This window comes from Festucalex cinctus, chromosome 3 (genome assembly GCF_051991245.1).
Source record: "Festucalex cinctus isolate MCC-2025b chromosome 3, RoL_Fcin_1.0, whole genome shotgun sequence".
NCBI classification, from domain to species: Eukaryota; Metazoa; Chordata; class Actinopteri; order Syngnathiformes; family Syngnathidae; genus Festucalex; species Festucalex cinctus.
This window is the reverse complement of record NC_135413.1, coordinates 26,914,193-26,932,290: the sequence shown is the minus strand read 5'-3', so window position 1 is coordinate 26,932,290 and position 18,098 is coordinate 26,914,193. Positions and strand designations below refer to the sequence as shown.

Genomic DNA, 18,098 nt, shown 5'->3' with positions numbered 1-18,098 from the left:
TACAGAGCCTGTTTGTTGCAGAATAGCATTAGCGTCCCATAAACAACAAAAAAGTAAGCCCAGCACACGTTAGTGACGCTTCCAGGTCCCCTCGCGTTTAAAATTGCTCATTTGAGCCCATAGACGAAAGATTGATGCAACCAATCTCAGGCGGTGAACTTTAACGCGGAACCAAACGCACGCCTATTCCGCATCACGGCTCCGAAAATCGATGCGGTGATGACACGGCATTGAATATGCTTTAGTCGCGTCGAGTGGCATTCAATAAACGTTTGGCCCTGCCGGTGAGAGCGGAAAATCCGATGGGACTCGCAGAGATGGGTAAAAGGCTCGGCATGGCGTCAAATGACATTTGACTATTGATTTATTTCCCATTTCGGGGCCACTTTCTCCCGTTGATTCATTCTTTCTGACAGCGCTCTTGTATTGCTTTTCTTCTTCACGCACTTGACTGAGGTGACTCGCACTGATGCTTGTCTCTTTATTTCTATCTCACCAGAGTTCAGTACCCCATTTTTTTTTTTTGTCTGACACTTATTATTGCCATGTTGACATATCGCAACAGATTGAAGGATAGCATCAAATACATTTGGGCTAAAATTAAGGCCTCCATATTTGTATAATTCAGAATTTGAATGTAGTGTTATCTTTAAAAAAATAACAACAAAAAACATTATGTGGTGTTAGCACATCACGTGAGCTTAAAGGAGTTCAGTGGCTATGATGTTAGCATTTTGGAAAAGATCGAAGTGTTCAACGTATTCAAGTCCAACATTCCCAAGTTTGTGCAATTTGGAATTTGACCATCAATTTTGAGACAATAATTGAGCATTTTATTGGCTATCGTGCATGGCTAAACTATCGCAGGACATGAAATGAGTTCAAAGTGATAACATGTTAGCATTACACGAGCTAGCAACAGCTAAGAATCGTTATCATATTTCGATCATATGGCTTTATCATATGGCTTTTTTTTTTTTTTTTTACTTGGTCTGAGGAAATATTCAAATATTTTGAGATAGGATACTTGAGTTTTCTTAAGCTGTAAGCAATAATCAGCAATATTAAAATAATAAAAGGCTTGCAATATTTCAGTTGATCTGTAATAAATCCAGAATTTTTCCAGACATTTTTGTTTTTTTAATTGCATTACAGAAAATAAACAACTTTAGCACAATATTCTCATTTTCTGAGACAGTCCTGTATGATGTAACAAGTAAAGGATGTCATACGCTGAATTTGGTCCAACATCCGAATTTCAATGAAACTTCCAACTACTCTTTTACAAGGATCGCCTACTACAAGAGTTTAAATGAGAAAATGTATGTAGGCCAAATACGTTACTATCACAAAACATGAGCTGTCACTATGTATTCATACTTGCTAATTGAGCCGATGATTGTTATACCATGTTTATCCTACGTTTTTTTTCCCAAGCATATTGTGTACGTCCTATGCCGTCTTATTATTGCGGCTCAGGTTTTTTGCCACAGGCGGCATTGTCGGACTTATTGCCATCTTTCCTCAGGCCGCATTGTGTAAGTGTTGGCGCGAAGGAACCACAGCAGCAGCAATAACAGCAGCGGCAGCAGCATTGTCGTCATAGTCGTCGTGCGAATGCATAAAATACGAGTCGCATCCCCTGGGCTGCATTGTTTACGACACGGGGCAAACAAAGACACATGCGGGGGGATTATTTTGGGATCACAAGCGCACTTTTTTATTTTTATTTCAATAAAAAATGAAGGCGAACTGAATTTATCCGAAAGGCAGAAACATTTGAGGTTTAAAAGGGGATGAATTACATACACCAAAAGGTTGCTTTAATAATGTATTATTATGCTTTTATGTGCTTTTAGAGCAACCTTCATCTGACCATGAGGCTTTATTTAAAAATGTCTCACTGAGAATCAGGAAATAAATGAAATCATGTCTGAATATTTAAAAACAAATAAAAAGGACTGAGTTCTGATTTGAAATAAAATAGAAACGAAGTGTCCTATTTTCGAGCCCAGCGCAAGCCTAGCACAAGTGCAGTCTAACTGTAAGCATTAGTGGAGTTTCTTTTTTCTTTTGGTATTTTCGTAGAGGGGTGCAGGTAAAAAGGTGGATTCATGCCGTTGTGGGAGTGAACACAGTCGACTTAAAATAGGTAGTTAGGCAGGTTAACACAGCAACACATGGGTGTATACGCTGGTTCTACATAGATAACCGTCCTAACCTTTCAAATAAGTGAATGAATGAGGCTATGTAAAGCACTTTGGACACCCTATGCTAGCTTAAATGCTACTTAAGTGCACACCCTTTACCATTTAACATTTTGACCAAGTTGGATTTCTCGTTGTTGGACTGTGAAGCATTTTTCGGGAAAAGTACAATAAGCAACCGATTCAAGTTAATTCGGTATTCGGTCATTAACGTGAATGGGAATAGTGAATGCAGATTTTGGGTGTGAGTTTGAGTTCTAGCAATCACAAATAATGAGAGAACCTTACATCCCAATCATTCGTGTCTTTGTGCGCAATAAAAGAACAGAAACACAAAATCATTTGCCGTTTAATTCTTCCAAGTCCGGCTAACGAAAAGCTAATATTTGGAATTCAACTAAATCACAAAAATCTTCACTTCAAACCGCTTTCCTGCATCATTTAGCATCACCTTACAGGATAAAGGATAAAATAATAATTGGGCACTTCAGAATTCAACTTAAATTTTTGCTAAAAACTAAACTAGCCCCAACTGCTAGCATGAATATGGATGAATCAAACATAGCCTACATCTTTTAATGTACACTATTTCGACAAAGTCCAACCTGAATTAGAATTTGACCGAAATCAACATGAAATCTTTTGTGTTCAAAGGCATGAGCAATCATGGATAACATCATCATACAAGTCAAACCAAAATCCTCGTGAGAAACGTACACAAATTCCAACTACTATCAGACATCAAGTTAACATTTGACGAGATCAATAGCATACAAATGTGTTCATATTAAAGTAGACTATAATTAGAAATTAATTGTCCAGACGTAACGGCTATTCATACGTCAAATAATGAACACACGGGAAGCGACATCATTGTGAAAGCTTTACACTGAGCCCATTAAGCCTTTTGAGCACAAAATATGCTAACGTTTGAGATCTGAGGTCATTTTTCAGTGCGAGGGAATAAAGTGGCTATACTCCCTCTTGTTACACAGGGCACTCAATTGATTTCCTAGACGGCCTCATTATTGGACTACACAAGAGGAAATGGGCTCTAGCGGTAATTAAAAAGTGATTTTTTTTTTTTGCTTTTGGTGCGACTCATTAAAATCTCAGCGTTATCTTGTGAAAGGACAGCCAGGTAGTTGACAACACGGTTTGAAATGAAGCCTCAACAATGGGAAGGGAGTCACGTTGGGCTCATCATTTCTGTGCCAAACGATAGTGGCTAATTGGCGTCTCGAACGTCGCTCCCTCCCTCCCCGTGGAGGGTCGTGTGCATGAAAAGGTTAAGCCATTGTTAATTCCTCCCAGCCTCACCCTTCTTCTTCTTCTTCGGAAGGGGCCGTCCTGCTGCAGCGATCCACCAGGGGGAGGTTTAGCGGGATTAGCCGCGAAGGACGGTCCGCCGAGGCATTTGCAACCTTGTTCACTCTTTATGTATCCAGTACGGTAAAAGCTAATGTTTATTCTAAACAGGCGTTTCATTAGCCACATTTGACCATTTCATGTTACTAAATAAGAAAAAAAAACCTTCAGAGGGAAGGTTTAGCAGGATTAGAGGTAGAGGACGCCATGTCGAGCGGCAAGTGATCTTTGGCCAAACGTCGCTAAAAATGCTAAACTCTCCCGTTGAACATTGTCGCTCTCCGTGAGGCGTGTTTGCAAAATGTTAATTACCAGAGGTGGTGAGCTCAAGTTCCTTGACTTGACTCCACTGAAGTTAGCACAGCTAACACAAGTAGCGATACTACGGTAACTACAAAGTGGCTAAAGCGTGTATTGTCACTGACCAAGACTAAATGACAAGACTCCATGTGCTAGAAATCTATTAGGGAGGGACCCAACTTGACTTACTTTTTTTTTTTTTTCTTTTTTTTTTTTGCCACAATAGCTTGGGACTTGCTTGAAGCTTGAATGTTAATACTTGCACATGACTTACTCCCACCTCTATATCACGCCCTAAATTATATTTTCATCCTGGTTGATTTGTTCTCATGATTACACAGAAAAAAACAAATACAAACTGAAATCTGCAGAGGAAGAAACTGAAATTTTGGCTTTATAAGACTTTATTTTTCAAGATGTTACAGAGCTCTGCAGATGTACAGTAGCTTCTTCCCCCTGATTTTTACATTACCGCCACCTGCTGGTCTAAAATGGATTTGATGACTATCCCAAATCGACAAACTTCACATTCCCCAATATCTAACTAAATTTGTCGTGTTCAATGCTGTTACCTGACCGTTACCTACATAATATATTTTCAAATTTAAAGTACAGATTTTCACAAATAGTCGTGGTTTATTGTTTTATGCTACACTTTATTAGCTCTTTTTATTAAACCCCAGTATTATTAGCATTATAGTAAAAAATGAAGTAAAATAACTATCAGGGAGAATTTCTTTAAAGAAGAGGAACAAATGCCACCAAAATAAGAATTGTAGTTTTCTCGTTGACTTACAACAAAATCAAAAATGAATTTGTAATTAACCACATCAACTCATACGTCATATTAAAGGCCTTGATTTGTGCTTTCCAGAACTGTGATTATGTAGTTGGTACGAGCTAGTGAGATGAAGCAATGTTGAAAAAAACAAAAAAACAACAACAAAAAAACCCCAAAACAAAACAATGTTTCATTAAAAAACTTACAAATATGCTGGAGAAACATTGACATTTATCATGGAGGTTCTGTGGCGTCATTGCTACTTAACAGGTCAAATAATCAAGGTCAAAATTAAAGTTTAGGGCCAAGTCATGGAATAGGTTCCGCGCCTCTGAACTTAAAGTTTACAATGAAGTTCAAAAATCACTTTATGGCATACCACATCAAGTTGTATGTCATGTTAATGGCATTGAGCTCAGCTTCCGTGAGCTCTCATTATTTCATCTATACATCATTATGTGCCTCGTTTCTAAACCAAACTTTCCTTGCAATTTGGTCAAAAATCAGTTTGTGACAGACTTCATCGATTTGTACGTCATAGTAAAGGCTAGCCAACGTTCAGATATACCATTATTTTGTCAATATGTCATCGTGAGATTAATTTTGTGCAAAAACAAGCCACCTGCTTTTACTTCTTTATCGTATCACCTACCCTTGATGCACAAGAAAAATGAAATAAAAGACTCTAATATTAGACTCAGTGGGGATTGGAGTGCATTTTGTTTGAAGCCGGCTGTAAATCTTTGCTTAGGGAATGCACTGAGGACTCGCTTTGAGGCCTCTCCACACGAGCCTGTCATCTGTGCTTACAAGCGGGAAGACACAGCAGTCATACGCGAGGGGTGGCCCTGCCTTCGCCACCGACCACCAGAACAAGAAGACACACCAATCTGTCACTCCACAATGCAACCTGTGTCCTGCAGGGGGCCAAGTCGTCATTTCAACCGCCCGTCCACAAGATAGATGTCCCCTAATTCCTCCCGCCCGAGCGCTGCAAAACAAATTTACGACAGCGGCCCCCACGGATGAACGATGACACAGCCTCGAGAAGGAGAGGTAATTTGCTCTTAATGTAGTGCCGTAAACATTTATCATCACAGGGAAAGGATGGAGGCGATTCTGATGAGTGTCGTTCGGCTGTCGCGCTACCTTAACACACTTAAGCCGCTTAAGTGGCAAGAAACAACACTGACCAAAATAAAAAATATATACTTCAAATAAATATATATCACTGCTTACCAACTTTATTGAGCCAAGGCACATACAGTATTCTGTACTTGAAAAATCTTACAGCACACCGCCAAACAGGAATGTCAAACTTAAAATGGTACCTTGAAAAAAACAAAACAAAACATGGGTCCCAAAAAAGTGACTGCAAAGAAAGAAAGAAAGAAAGAGGTGATGTCTGTTGAAATAAAGCGAAAGAATGTCCTCAGATTAGCAGTCAAATAATGCTACTTGTTAATAAAAATGCGAACAATATGCTACAAAACCGAGGCCTAGTTACTGCCTAGCGTTAGCTATCTCAGCAAATGAGGCCAGCTCGAGGTTCCAAATTTCAACATATTGGCCAAATTGGTTCTGCCAAATTACTACTGCCTGCCCATTACGCTATTTCCTAGTTGCAATGTTAGCAAAAACAGAGTTAGCTGGGGATAAAGGTAGGCACTCATATATATAGTAATATGAATCCACACCTTTTGCTTGTTTTTTAATTTAAAAAATGCTAATATTATGCTACTTATGTGTAGCCTAGTTTAAAAAAAAAGAAAAAAAAAAAGTGAAACAAAAACACAATTTAAAATTCTTCGTTAGCTAGTTTAGCTAAAGAAGACAGTTTCTGGTTGCTAAGTTTGTATAGACCTACTTAGCTACAGTTAAAACCATGTGGTCTGTATCTCATTTGAATTTAACAGGCACAAATGTTGACGCTACTAATGTAAAGTGTTGTTACTCCCTGCTATCCCTCTATTAAAGGCAAAACTTTTGTCTGCTCCAAGGTATGTAAATTGTGTTAGCAATAAAATAATCCTACTTTTTGCTTAGCGCAAAATTAGCAACATTATGCTACAAATGTGAAGTCTAGTGTTTTCAGTACAGCTAAGCCAAACAAATCCCAACATGATTGACAGTTCAGTATTGGGAAGCAGACAATAAATGCTATTTGCTTCATTAGGACACAATTGTAACGTTAATTAGCCTCCCTATTAGAGAAGCATGGCTGTTTAGCTCGTCCTTCAATGTACATTTGTTTCTAATGAATGAGTGTAATCCATCTAGTGCACGGTGAAGGCCGCAATTAGTAAAATGTCAACGTTGTTGTTCAAATCACTCTGCATGGATATGCTGACTACATCTGGATCTTTTTTTTTTTTTTTTTAATGAGCTACAAAAAATAAAGAAGCCTTAATGTCCTGTTTTGTTTGAGATGCATAATTGAATACTATATGCACTGCTGTGACTACTGCAAAGTAATAATGACCACAGCCCTTCGTCAATTTAGTCTTTGTAATATATAGTGCTTGAAATGGAAAGAAATGAAGGGAGGGAATGCCATGTTTTGTTTTGGATGCAGAGCAGCATACCATGCACTCTCCTGGCCATTGCAAGGTAACACTGACAATAGCCCTTTGTCATCGTCGTTTTTTGCAGCATTGAGCTATCCAAGTGGAAATAAATCAGAGAAAACGTCCCTGTTTGTTTTTAGATGCATAGCAGCATACTATGGACTGTCATGACTTTCGCAGTGAAATACTGAAAACAACCCTTTGTCATCATCTTTTGGATTTATGGCTTTCCAAGTGGAAAGAAATCAGAGAAAACTTTCTATTCTCTTTTGGATGCATCATCATATCATTGCCTCTCTCAGCGCCAAGGTTACCGTCAAACTAAACAAATAACAGAGAATTTAAATCAGCCATGTTACAGTTGATTCCGCTGGCTGTATGCTATCACAAATTGGGACCATAGGCATAATATAGGGTAACAATTAGTATCAATATGGCGGTATTTATTTTATAAACTATAATAGAAAACATAGTTTTCTCTGTCCTTGTGTTTGATGAGACCAATTGGAAAGAAATCAAGAGAAAATGTCCAGTTCTGTTTTTGGAAGCTGAGCAACATATCATTTTGTCGCAACAAGATAGTGACAACAGCCCTTCTTTGTATTCCTGATGTCTGCTCATCTGCCAGTCAACATTGCCTGGCTGGCATCATCTGGTATGGCCAACACTGCCAGTGACAATAAAATGTATACACACAATGAAATATTTCAAGATGCTGCGTGGTTGACTCTGTCCCAGTGGCAGTAAAAAATGAAGAAAGAAAAAGGAAAAAAAAAAAAAAAGCAGTAAAACGTTATGGCTTGTGTGGAACGTGAGAAGGAAACAAAAAAATGGAAAGCAAAAGAGAAGGCTTATTAAAGTCATAAAAAGTTGTGTAGAAATCCTCAAACATCAAAGCACAAGGTTGGAAAGCTAACAGCAGTCTGCATCGCAGTCTTTGTCGTCTTGACAGAAATACTCTGAGCCTGTTCATCACACAATACTGAAGTTGATTCTTTGTACAGGCTATATGTTTTAAGTCATGTTTGCGTTCTAACTGACTAAACAGATGAGTGTACTTATAGCTTAGTCACACAATTAAGTAAAAAAAAGAAAAAAAAGAAAAAAAAAAGAAGCAAGTATAAAAGAAAAATCTACTGAGCTAACGTCATGTTAAGCACGCTAAGCTAGCACAGGAAGCTAGGCGCAGGGGGTTCAAAGTATTGTCAGTGTTTCACAGAAGAGTTTCAAATTAGGGTTATGGTTTCAAGGTATGGTCAGACTTTCAAAGTAGTTTACGGTTTAAATGCAGGGCTAGGATTTCAAAATAAGGGCAGGGTTATGGTTTCAAGGTAAAATTAGCGAATATTGCAGTTTATATGTTCAACATAAGCGACACAAAAAAAGTCCAAGGAAAGTGAAAGACAATGCCAGCGTTCATCCTTCGAAGCTGGCTAAAAAGGGGTCCATCCAAGCACTTTTTAATGTATGTGAACAACTAAAATGGTTATTACCCAAGTTTGGTGTTGTAGAATATCCTTCCCTGAGGTAGCATCGTTGTTACAAAGCTGCGGTCAGAGGAGCGCTCGCGGGCCCTCGAGGATGGCTTTTCCAAGCCGGAGTGACAATTAGCGGAGTGACACATTCGGATTACTCACACCTCGCGGTTGAATCACGGCCGCGCCACCGATCGCCAAAAATAGCTCAGACCGCTTCGGCAGCAACACAAGAGCCAAAACTCAACACAATGCTTTGCCAAAGCACAACGTTTTCTCACATTTCTTTTCATTTGGGTCGTGACCTCTTTTTTCCCAAGAAACAAGTGCAAATGTTATAAGTACCGTCATATTTTTCCAAGAGAAAAGTCTTGATATCATGAGATGGATGTGGTGCATAAGAAGCACTGAATAATGAGGTAGATTTCTACGTTAGCTTAGCAGGCTAGTAGCTAACAAGACAAGTAGCTGTTTCCTCCACTTTTAGTTCTTTCTGACCAAAAAGACTTTCCATTATTATTATTTTAAAACTGAAAATATGAATTATTCCAATGAGCAGTTGTTCAACACGCATAAACAGAAAAAAAATATTTCCATTAGCGCCTGTCATCGCTTGTCAAGTCTGCGTGAAATTATTCGAAAGTAAAACACAGAATGGGAATAATTACCGGGTGGCTTTTTAAATAATGCAATCAGCATTTTAATGCGCAAGACAGGCGGGATAATTTCCGTGTGCCGACGCCAAACGCAACATGCCGCTGTTAATCAGTGTTTCTCTATGCAAATGTTATGGATAATAATGCGGGGTGTAAAAAAAAAAAAAAAAGTGTACTGCATTAATAGTCACTTGCTAATTGTTATGTAGATGAGCGCTATCATGTGTTTTGGTTGTGAGCAGACAAATAAGAGGTAACGGAAATAAGGAGCCACTCCCATTTTCTCACATTTGGCTGACCTTGCTGTGCTGTGAAGCGTTAATTGAATTCCTTACATTTTTATTTTACTCAAAAACGTTTACTGTTGTTTAAATTGTTACCATGAAATTGATTATAATGGACTGTGATACACAAAGATTGCGCCTTGAATCCTGCCTATCAACAAGTGATCTTACAAGCATGTGATTTCACCAAATTACATTATGTTTTTGTTATTAATATGATTATGATTATTATTGTGTAAGCCTTCTAAGATGCCAATGAAACACCCCCCGTCACTCATTTGATTGTGTACAACTGTTTTTATTGTACTTGATGGCAGGTGACTGACACCAATGAATTCTGTCTAGTAACTGATGAGTCACAAACCAACCAACCAACCAACCAACCAACCAACCAACCAAATTAAGTTATTAAAGTTATTGACATAATGATGGAGCTACCAAAGAATACATTTTATGGGACCGAATTAATAATGACTAATATTTACATTCTATCTATCTATCTATCTATCTATCTATCTATCTATCTATCTATCTATCTATCTATCTATCTATAAAAAACAACAACGGAACTACAAATAATACAATAATATGTTTCATGTGCTTCCACTCATCTAAACATAGGACTCTGGGGGCAGCCATTTTGCTGTTTGCCGCCAACTGAAGATGACATCACAGTGCCGAATGGCTCAGCTTGGAAACGTCAAATGACCAAACCCAGAAAACAGGTGAGCTGTGATTGGTGGTTACCTGAGTTCTGAGTGATGTCATTATCAGTCGACAGCAAGTGGCTGGACAAGGAAGCATGGTCGCCCAAGATGAAATGGATGATTTTTATTTTTTTTTTCTCCTTAAATATTCCACAACGCAATATTAATCACAATGCTGTGTTCAGACTAGTGTGGGCGTATAGAACATATTGTAAATTATATTTTAACCTTCTGTAAACTTTTGTCTTTACAACGACCCACTGTTTTAGTAGGCTACTTTTTTTCCCCACAGCTAAGCGGCCAAATTCACAACAGGTTGTTTGAGCCATGGAAATTCCCAGGGTCGTCCTCTTGTATTCCTAAACTCTTCCAAAAAATCTGTCTTTTGTAACCTGCTGATGACACTCTGTCTGTGACATGTAAATAAATGTACGTGCATACGGCTATGGGGAAAAACAGAACATTTTTTTTTTTTTTTTGCTCGGGCTTGGGCTTTTATATCAGCAAAATGAGTCTTCTTATTGTTTATGTTGAATATCAAGTGAATGTGTGCCTTCTTGACAGGTGTGTGCAGGCGAGCTGAGGTTCGCTGTACAGGCGTGCACACAGCTGGAGCGAGCTGCTCTTCCACTTCTCCCTCCAATCTGCTTCTCCCTCGCGCCGCCCCTCCCGAGCTCTCAGCTCCGCGCCGCCGCGAGCATCCGCTCCGAAAGAACAGCGGCAGACGGCGCTCACAAACCGCACCGATGGCACCTCTGAGGTACGGCAGCAGTTCGGGCGGCTAAGAGAGAGAGAGAGAGAAAAAAAAAAGAGCTAGTGAGAGAGAGAAAAAAGTGGACCCCCCCCCCCCCAAAAAAAAGTGGTACCGGACGAGGCGGAAGCAGTGGAAGAGAAGTGGAGGAGAGGAGAAGGAGGCGTCGACGCCAGTGCGGACGTTCGCGGCTGGAGCCCGCCTGGCTGTACCGGCGGTTTCTTTGCGGCGGCGTCGCTCGGTGCTGTGCCACCGGAGCCCCGGCATTCCGGTGGCGGACATCGGCGTGTGCTGACGTAGAGGAGAGTGACGCGCGGGCGCACGTCGGTAAGTGAGCGTGGACGTGCAAGTCAATCAGCATAACTTTGTTTTTATGGGGGACTTTACTTATTACTAATTTACCATAGATGGCTTTTTGCTATTAATACAGTTATTGATTACGAAGTTAGCACCATGAATGACTTTAGTTATTTATGTATAGATTTACGATTAATACCATTAGTGTATAGGCTACTTAATAATTTCTATCGACTTTACTTAACTATTAATGGATTTACTCAATACTATGGATGACTTTACTTAATGGATTTCTTTAGTAGTCTACTACTGATGTCTTTACTAATTTATTTGAATCACTTTAGTTATGATGGATTGTTAGAAATATATGGGTGGATTTACTCATGACTCTGGAAGGTTTATGTGGCTTTACTTAGTAGCCTACTGTGGGTCCCTTTACTTATAATTATGTATTTTTTTGATAACTGGATGATTTAACTTATTACTATAGGGATGTTCAATACCACTTTTTTTTCCAGACCGATACCAGTATGATTATTCGCTCTTTGAGTACTGCGTAAAACCGCTAGTGTTCCATCCATCCATCTATTTTCTTGACCGCTTATTCCTTACAAGGGTCGCGGGGGGTGCTGGAGCCTATCTCAGCTGGCTTTGTGCAGTAGGTGGGGTACATCCTGGACTGGTTGCCAGCCAATCGCAGATTGCTAGTGTTTTTTATCTATAAATTTCTTTGAACGCAATGATGAAAATATTTGAAGCAAATGATGATTCGCCGATCTGTCAAACTGCTGCCAACTACTGCCACGGAGGACTTACTCAGAGTCAGATTTCTTTGCCCTAAGTATCTGGTATCGGCACATTCGGCAGCATGCACCAGTACTTGATACCTTAAAATAACTCAATTATATTAATAGCACTTTAAAACAACCATCACTACATACAAATTGCTGTACATAGATCACAACATACAACAAGACATTTAAAACAATACATTTAAAACATAAGAAGAGTAAATACCACAAAACTCTAAAACAACACAGAGTCTCATGCTGAGTCAAAAGCAAAAGAATGTAATAAAAAATATACAATTAATATTAAAATCAGGCTGGTATTGGCCAGATACCGATCCTGTTGTCGCCAACTCTATCCTTTTTTATTTTTTATTTTTTAAAATTGTTTATGCTTTGCGTGGCAGTACCTCCAAAATATTACTGCACTGTCTAGAAAAAGCACGGTGTCCATGGTGTCCATCGAAAGTTAACATTTCTCCTTTGTAAAATTCTCGTAGTTTGTGTGCGTGTGTGACTTGATGTTGCTGCCACTCTCTCTCCTTGTTCTTCAGTTTGTGTGGCAGCAGATCCTTGAGGAATTTAAAAGCACTTGAAACAGCCCCCTGTCAATCAAAAGTCTGCATTTTTTTTTTTTTTTATCATTTATTTTGTTCACGTATGTATGACTTTCTCGAGATGCTTGTCCTTTCTCCACTTAAGTGACAGACTGTTGTTGTGTGTTTTAATCACATGGAACACAAAAAGAAAGAGTCACACATCGACAAGGTCAGGCTTCCTCCTTCACAAAGCGACGGAGGAATTGCGTCACGTTCGGGTTTCTGCCGCTGCCGCCCGTCGCCCCCCCTCAAATAATATACCCACTCCCCATCTCAAACAGTGGCTCATTACTCCATGCTGCCGGCCCACTAGGGGTCACCAGAGGTGGACAGAGCTTCTCGGAGCCCCAGCTTGTTACCAGAAAGAGCTCTTTTTTTTTTTTTTTTTTTTTGTCGCTTTCTTTCATTTTATTGTTCTGAAGGGCAAGGGGTGCTTGCTGTCTGTTAGTCATCCCTAATCTAAAAATATATGACCGATGATTGAACTCATCTATGTCAAGCCACTCTGATAATAAAACACAAATTCCTGGAAAGAAAAGAAGCGTCGTGGTTCTGAAATGCAAGTATGTGAATGTGTTGTGTTCATTCAAGACGAAGTGGATTCTTGTTCTAATACCAGGGTACAACGATCACTCGGGCAATGATTGCTGCATTAGAGCAAGAACCCTGTTGTTTCTCAGCGGTGTCCCAATACTTTTGTCCATATTGTATCCCTATTTTGCATCAAGATTGGCTGTAAAATATGGTAAAACATTACTCGTCAATGCGAGTCCTCTGGTTAATTAAAATGCACCATGCAGTATCAAAAACTTATGAACATAAATATGGAGTAAGTGCGACGACACTCGGATTAACATTCACATTTTTCACTGCCTCAAATGGTCATAAAAGTCGATTCGTTTTAGGAGCGTTTTTAATTCTTTTTTTCTATATTACACTTGCACTCCCCACTCTCTGTAATTAAGTGCATTTGCTATCCACTCGAGGGGTGGGTGTGGGTGCTAGACATATCAGGTATCTTAATTAGCCACAGGTATTTAATTTATTTAGTACATTTATGTAAATTAATTTGTTTAACTGCATGCAACTTTAATCAAATGTTTTTTTTAATCATTTCTGAAAAACTACACCTTTGTTAGCGCATTCTATGAGTTTTTCAGTGAATTTAACTGAATTCATCATATGATTTAATTTTTAATGATAATTTATTTGAATTCTTAAACTGCAACATACTTATCCTACCCTGTCTGTTTCCACTATCTTGATGTCTGTCTGCCGTATCCCAATTGTTGTCCTTTTCCAAGAATTGCTTCGACCAGGTTAGACAAATGTTAGCAATAATGGTTGTGGCGCCTCTTGACCCCCTCCCGAACCCCCCCGTTTGTCTCTCCCCGTGTTGGTTATCTGCGCTAGTGGAGGTCATAAAGGTCCCGATGACTCATTCCGCCCACACAATGTAATAAACGCTGCTGATGCCCCTCACGTACCCCTTCAATCTAGCGTACGCAGTTTAGAAATCAAAACAATTTAGTCTTTAATGATCCTAATGTACTTATATTTGGGAAAAAAAATCAAATCCACTTCAGTCTTCGACGAAGTGAACATTTTTTTTTTAAGACAGTTCAGTCTGCAATGTTGGGTTTCAAAGTGACAATTTTGAATGATTTATGACCCTCGTTGTACATGGTTTTGTGAACATCGTGCACGTTTGTTGTAAACATCAAAAACAGTTTAGGGTCTTTGAAGCGGGCATTGTGTTTTTGAACGAATGAAATTGCAATTTAGAGTCTTCAATGAAGATTTGAACGCATCATAGACAATTTAGGGAATGTTCAATGTATGTAGCCTACGTCTTCGTGTGAACATTGTACGTGTATTTGTAAACATCAAAGAGAATTTAGGGTCTTTGAAGCGAACATTGTGTTTTTCAGCACATCGAAGACCGTTGACAATCTTCGACGCAGCTAACATGTTTGAAAACATGCAATTTCCAATGTTCCATGCATCTAGTGTACATGTTTTTGTCAGGGACAAAGGCAGTTTAGGGATTTGAAGCTGACATTGCTTAAAACCATCAACTTTAGAATCTGTGAAGCTGCAATCACATTTTAAAAAATATCAATTGTGCCCTTAACTGAATCTGGCATCGCCTTTTTTACTACTTCAAAGGCATGTCAACTCTTAAATGAATCTAACGCTGGTTTTCAAAACATTGAAGACAATTTCACTATCAAGGATCGAAACGCAGTATTGTTTTTTTTTAGTTTTTTTTTTTTTTTTTGAAACATCAAATCCATTTAACCGCAAGTGTAGTTAACTTCACACTTTTGAAATCAAAGACGGTCCTCAACAAACCCAATGTAACGTTTCTGACATGTTAACGACAATTTGAATCAGTCTTCGATGAAACTGTTGTTTTTGAAAGCTTCATAGAAAATTTGTTCAATTTTTGAAAACTTCAGACAAGTCATCCGACAGCAAAGTTAATGTTGTTTTGAGAATACCAAAAAGTCAGCTTGTCTTCAACAAAGGTATTGTCGTTTCTTTGAAAACATCAGACCATATAGTGTTGTCAACAAAGCTTAATGTTGTTTTTGAAAACATCAAAGACATTTCAGAGTCTTCTATAATCCTAACGTACATGTTTTTCAAAACAAGGACAGCCTCGTGAGGTGGTAAACATGATTAAAGACTCGAGTAGCTTCCATCATTATGTCTGTACTCTCCATCTATGTTGGATTTGGTGTGTCCGGTGCAGTTTTTAAACTACCCCGAAGAACCGTTGGCGTCGTCGAGGTCCAGTAACTCACTAACATCTTTCACAAGAGCCTCCAAAACACATTTATTAGCATTGAAACGAGAGTTTTTCATTCCGCTAACTGATGAACAAACACTTTCGACGGCCTGTCGCTTCCGTTTAAGGAGCTTTCCTCGCGAGCCTGCTTTCTACCTGACGCTCGTTTGAAGCCGCCGCCACATCGCCTCGATCAATAAATGGCAGAGATGATGAGATAACGTCCCGCCTTCCATCTCTCTAAACCACAACTCCGCCGCTTTCCTCAGGTGGGCATCTGCATGCCGTTGCCACATCAATGGCGCTCATGAATTATGGAGGCGTGTCCCGCTTCTGTCACCCGCAAGTCTAATTAGCTTGGCCTTGACACGTCTCGTCATCACGTGCCAAGTAGAAGCTTGGGGGAAGATTATGTTGTTCATAAGGTGGCCCTTTGACTTTCTATCAAGTGGTCCGAGCCAGTTCAGGATGGTTTATGTGTAGTGTGTGCATAGGTATCTAAATAGTGTGGCAACACATGATTTCAATCAAGTTAATTTAGCAGTAGCATTTTTTTGGGACCATCAAACACAATTTAGTGCTTGTTCCTGTAAACACCGAAGACAATTTAGGGCCTTCGAGAAAGCTATTATCATGTCTTTGAAAATATTAACTCATTCACTCGCAGCCATTTTCACTGACGCAATCACCTTCGCTCGTTTTACTGGATTTTAACTGATTTTGCAAAGCCCACAGAATATTGTGTTCTATTGCTATAAAAACATGGAACTCACCAAAAGAAAGATTAGAGTCCCTTATTTCTTCAGGAAAATAGTATATTTTATAGGGGTGTTAAAAATAAATCGATTCGGCGATATATCGCGATACTACATCGCGCGATTCTCGAATCGATTCAATAATCGGCAGAATCGATTTTTTTTTTTTTTTTTTTTTTTTTTTTTAGGATTCACACCTTGTGCATGGAAGAATGTTATATGAACGGAACATTAAGCCTTAATATTTTATTTTAATGCTGTTCAAACATGAAACAGATTACAACCTCTATAAGACTGAAATTTCAGATAAATAAATAATACATTTTCATATAAATCTTACACTCTACAAGCTTACTGATTAGTATTTTCTAAATTTGAATGAAAAAAATCGCAACAATCGACTTATAAATTCGTATCGGGATTAATCGGTATCGAATCGAATCGTGACCTGTGAATCGTGATACGAATCGAATCGTCAGGTACGAGGCAATTCACACCCCTAATATTTTATCTGTGTCCGTTTTGGGGCAATTATCAGAGAAATACAGTATAGCTAAGTTTCATCATTATTCATAAATCTGTTTTAAACTGTGGTGAAAACAGCTTGTTTGCAACATGGCCCTGGTTAATCTCTTATACTCTGCTGCCATCTGCTGGCCGTTTTTATAATAACTACCATTGCTTCAATCATTCTCTGCAGTTCAGAGGCTGCATCTAAGCCTTCTGTATGCTCTAGCATTAAAACAAAACTAAATACGTCTTTGGGACACTTAAAATATTTAAAATAGAACGTATTTATACGTTTTTGGGAGCAAATGAGTTAAAGACAATTTTGGTTTCAATGAACCTAACGTATGTTTTTTTTTTTTTGTAAACAGGAATACAATTTGTAATTTAATGTAATGCTATTGAACCTCACCTAAAAAAAAAAATGAACCAAAAAACCTTTAACCAATAACCTCAAATGGTTTCTATTATTTACTCTAATTAGCTGTGTTTTTATTACCATCTTCTTGGTTTGTTTTATGAAGAAAGTGAGTACAAAACCTCCCCCAGGGAGTGTTTACAAATGGGTAAACTCCTGAGTGCCCGCCTACTTGGCTGCATTCGCCGCCATTGTCTGCTCAGGCTGATGAAGTGCCGGTGATGTGGCTCAGGTGATCCCTGAGAGGAAGTGGAGGTGGTGGTGGTGGTGGTGGGGTGGGGTGGTGGGGTGACGGGAGGGGAGAGGTGGGGGTCCGTCTGGTCAGCTGATGAGCGCTGAGGAGTCTGAGATTTATGACCCCAGCCGAACAAAGCTGCGTCTGCCGAGGGCCCGTGAAGCATAAATCAGCCAGAAGTGGGTCAGGTTGGGTCACCGGCTGGCGGCAGAGCTGCTCTCCCCCTTTTTTTTTCTTCTAAAAAGGTGCGCTCAGTTGTTTTTGGCTAGATGACGCCTTTACAGGTTCTTCAACATAATACGTGCAATTGATCCCTATTTTTTACATGCTAAATGTTGTTCGCATTGTGTGTTAATCACTGCTAATTCACATTGTGTATCTGTTGACTGTTTTTTGAAATCAAAATGAAGCTGATGTACATGTGTTTGTAAATTAGTAATTAGTCTTCCACGTGAGTACTGTACATGGTTTTGTTAACACCGAGCAATGTGTAAGGTGCACATTTTTATACACGGCAAAGATAGTTTAGAGCCTAATATGCAGTTTTTCATAAATATTAGTCTGCAGTGACGCTAATGGCTAAACTCTGAAGACTCATTTAATATTCAG

The 18,098-nt window shown here is 39.1% G+C and overlaps 1 protein-coding gene across 2 annotated transcripts in view; it reads left to right on the top strand.

Annotated features, from left to right (window-relative positions):
- Window positions 1–5,644: 5,644 nt before the first annotated feature.
- The window catches only part of mgat4c (mgat4 family member C), a 97,318-nt gene continuing 84,864 nt past the window's right edge, over window positions 5,645–18,098 (top strand). For both annotated transcript variants that reach the window (XM_077517199.1, XM_077517200.1), the window contains exons 1-3: window positions 5,645–5,712; window positions 10,260–10,363; window positions 10,910–11,423. The gene's annotated coding sequence lies outside the window, so the exon portion shown is untranslated. The remainder of the gene's footprint in view (window positions 5,713–10,259; window positions 10,364–10,909; window positions 11,424–18,098) is intronic.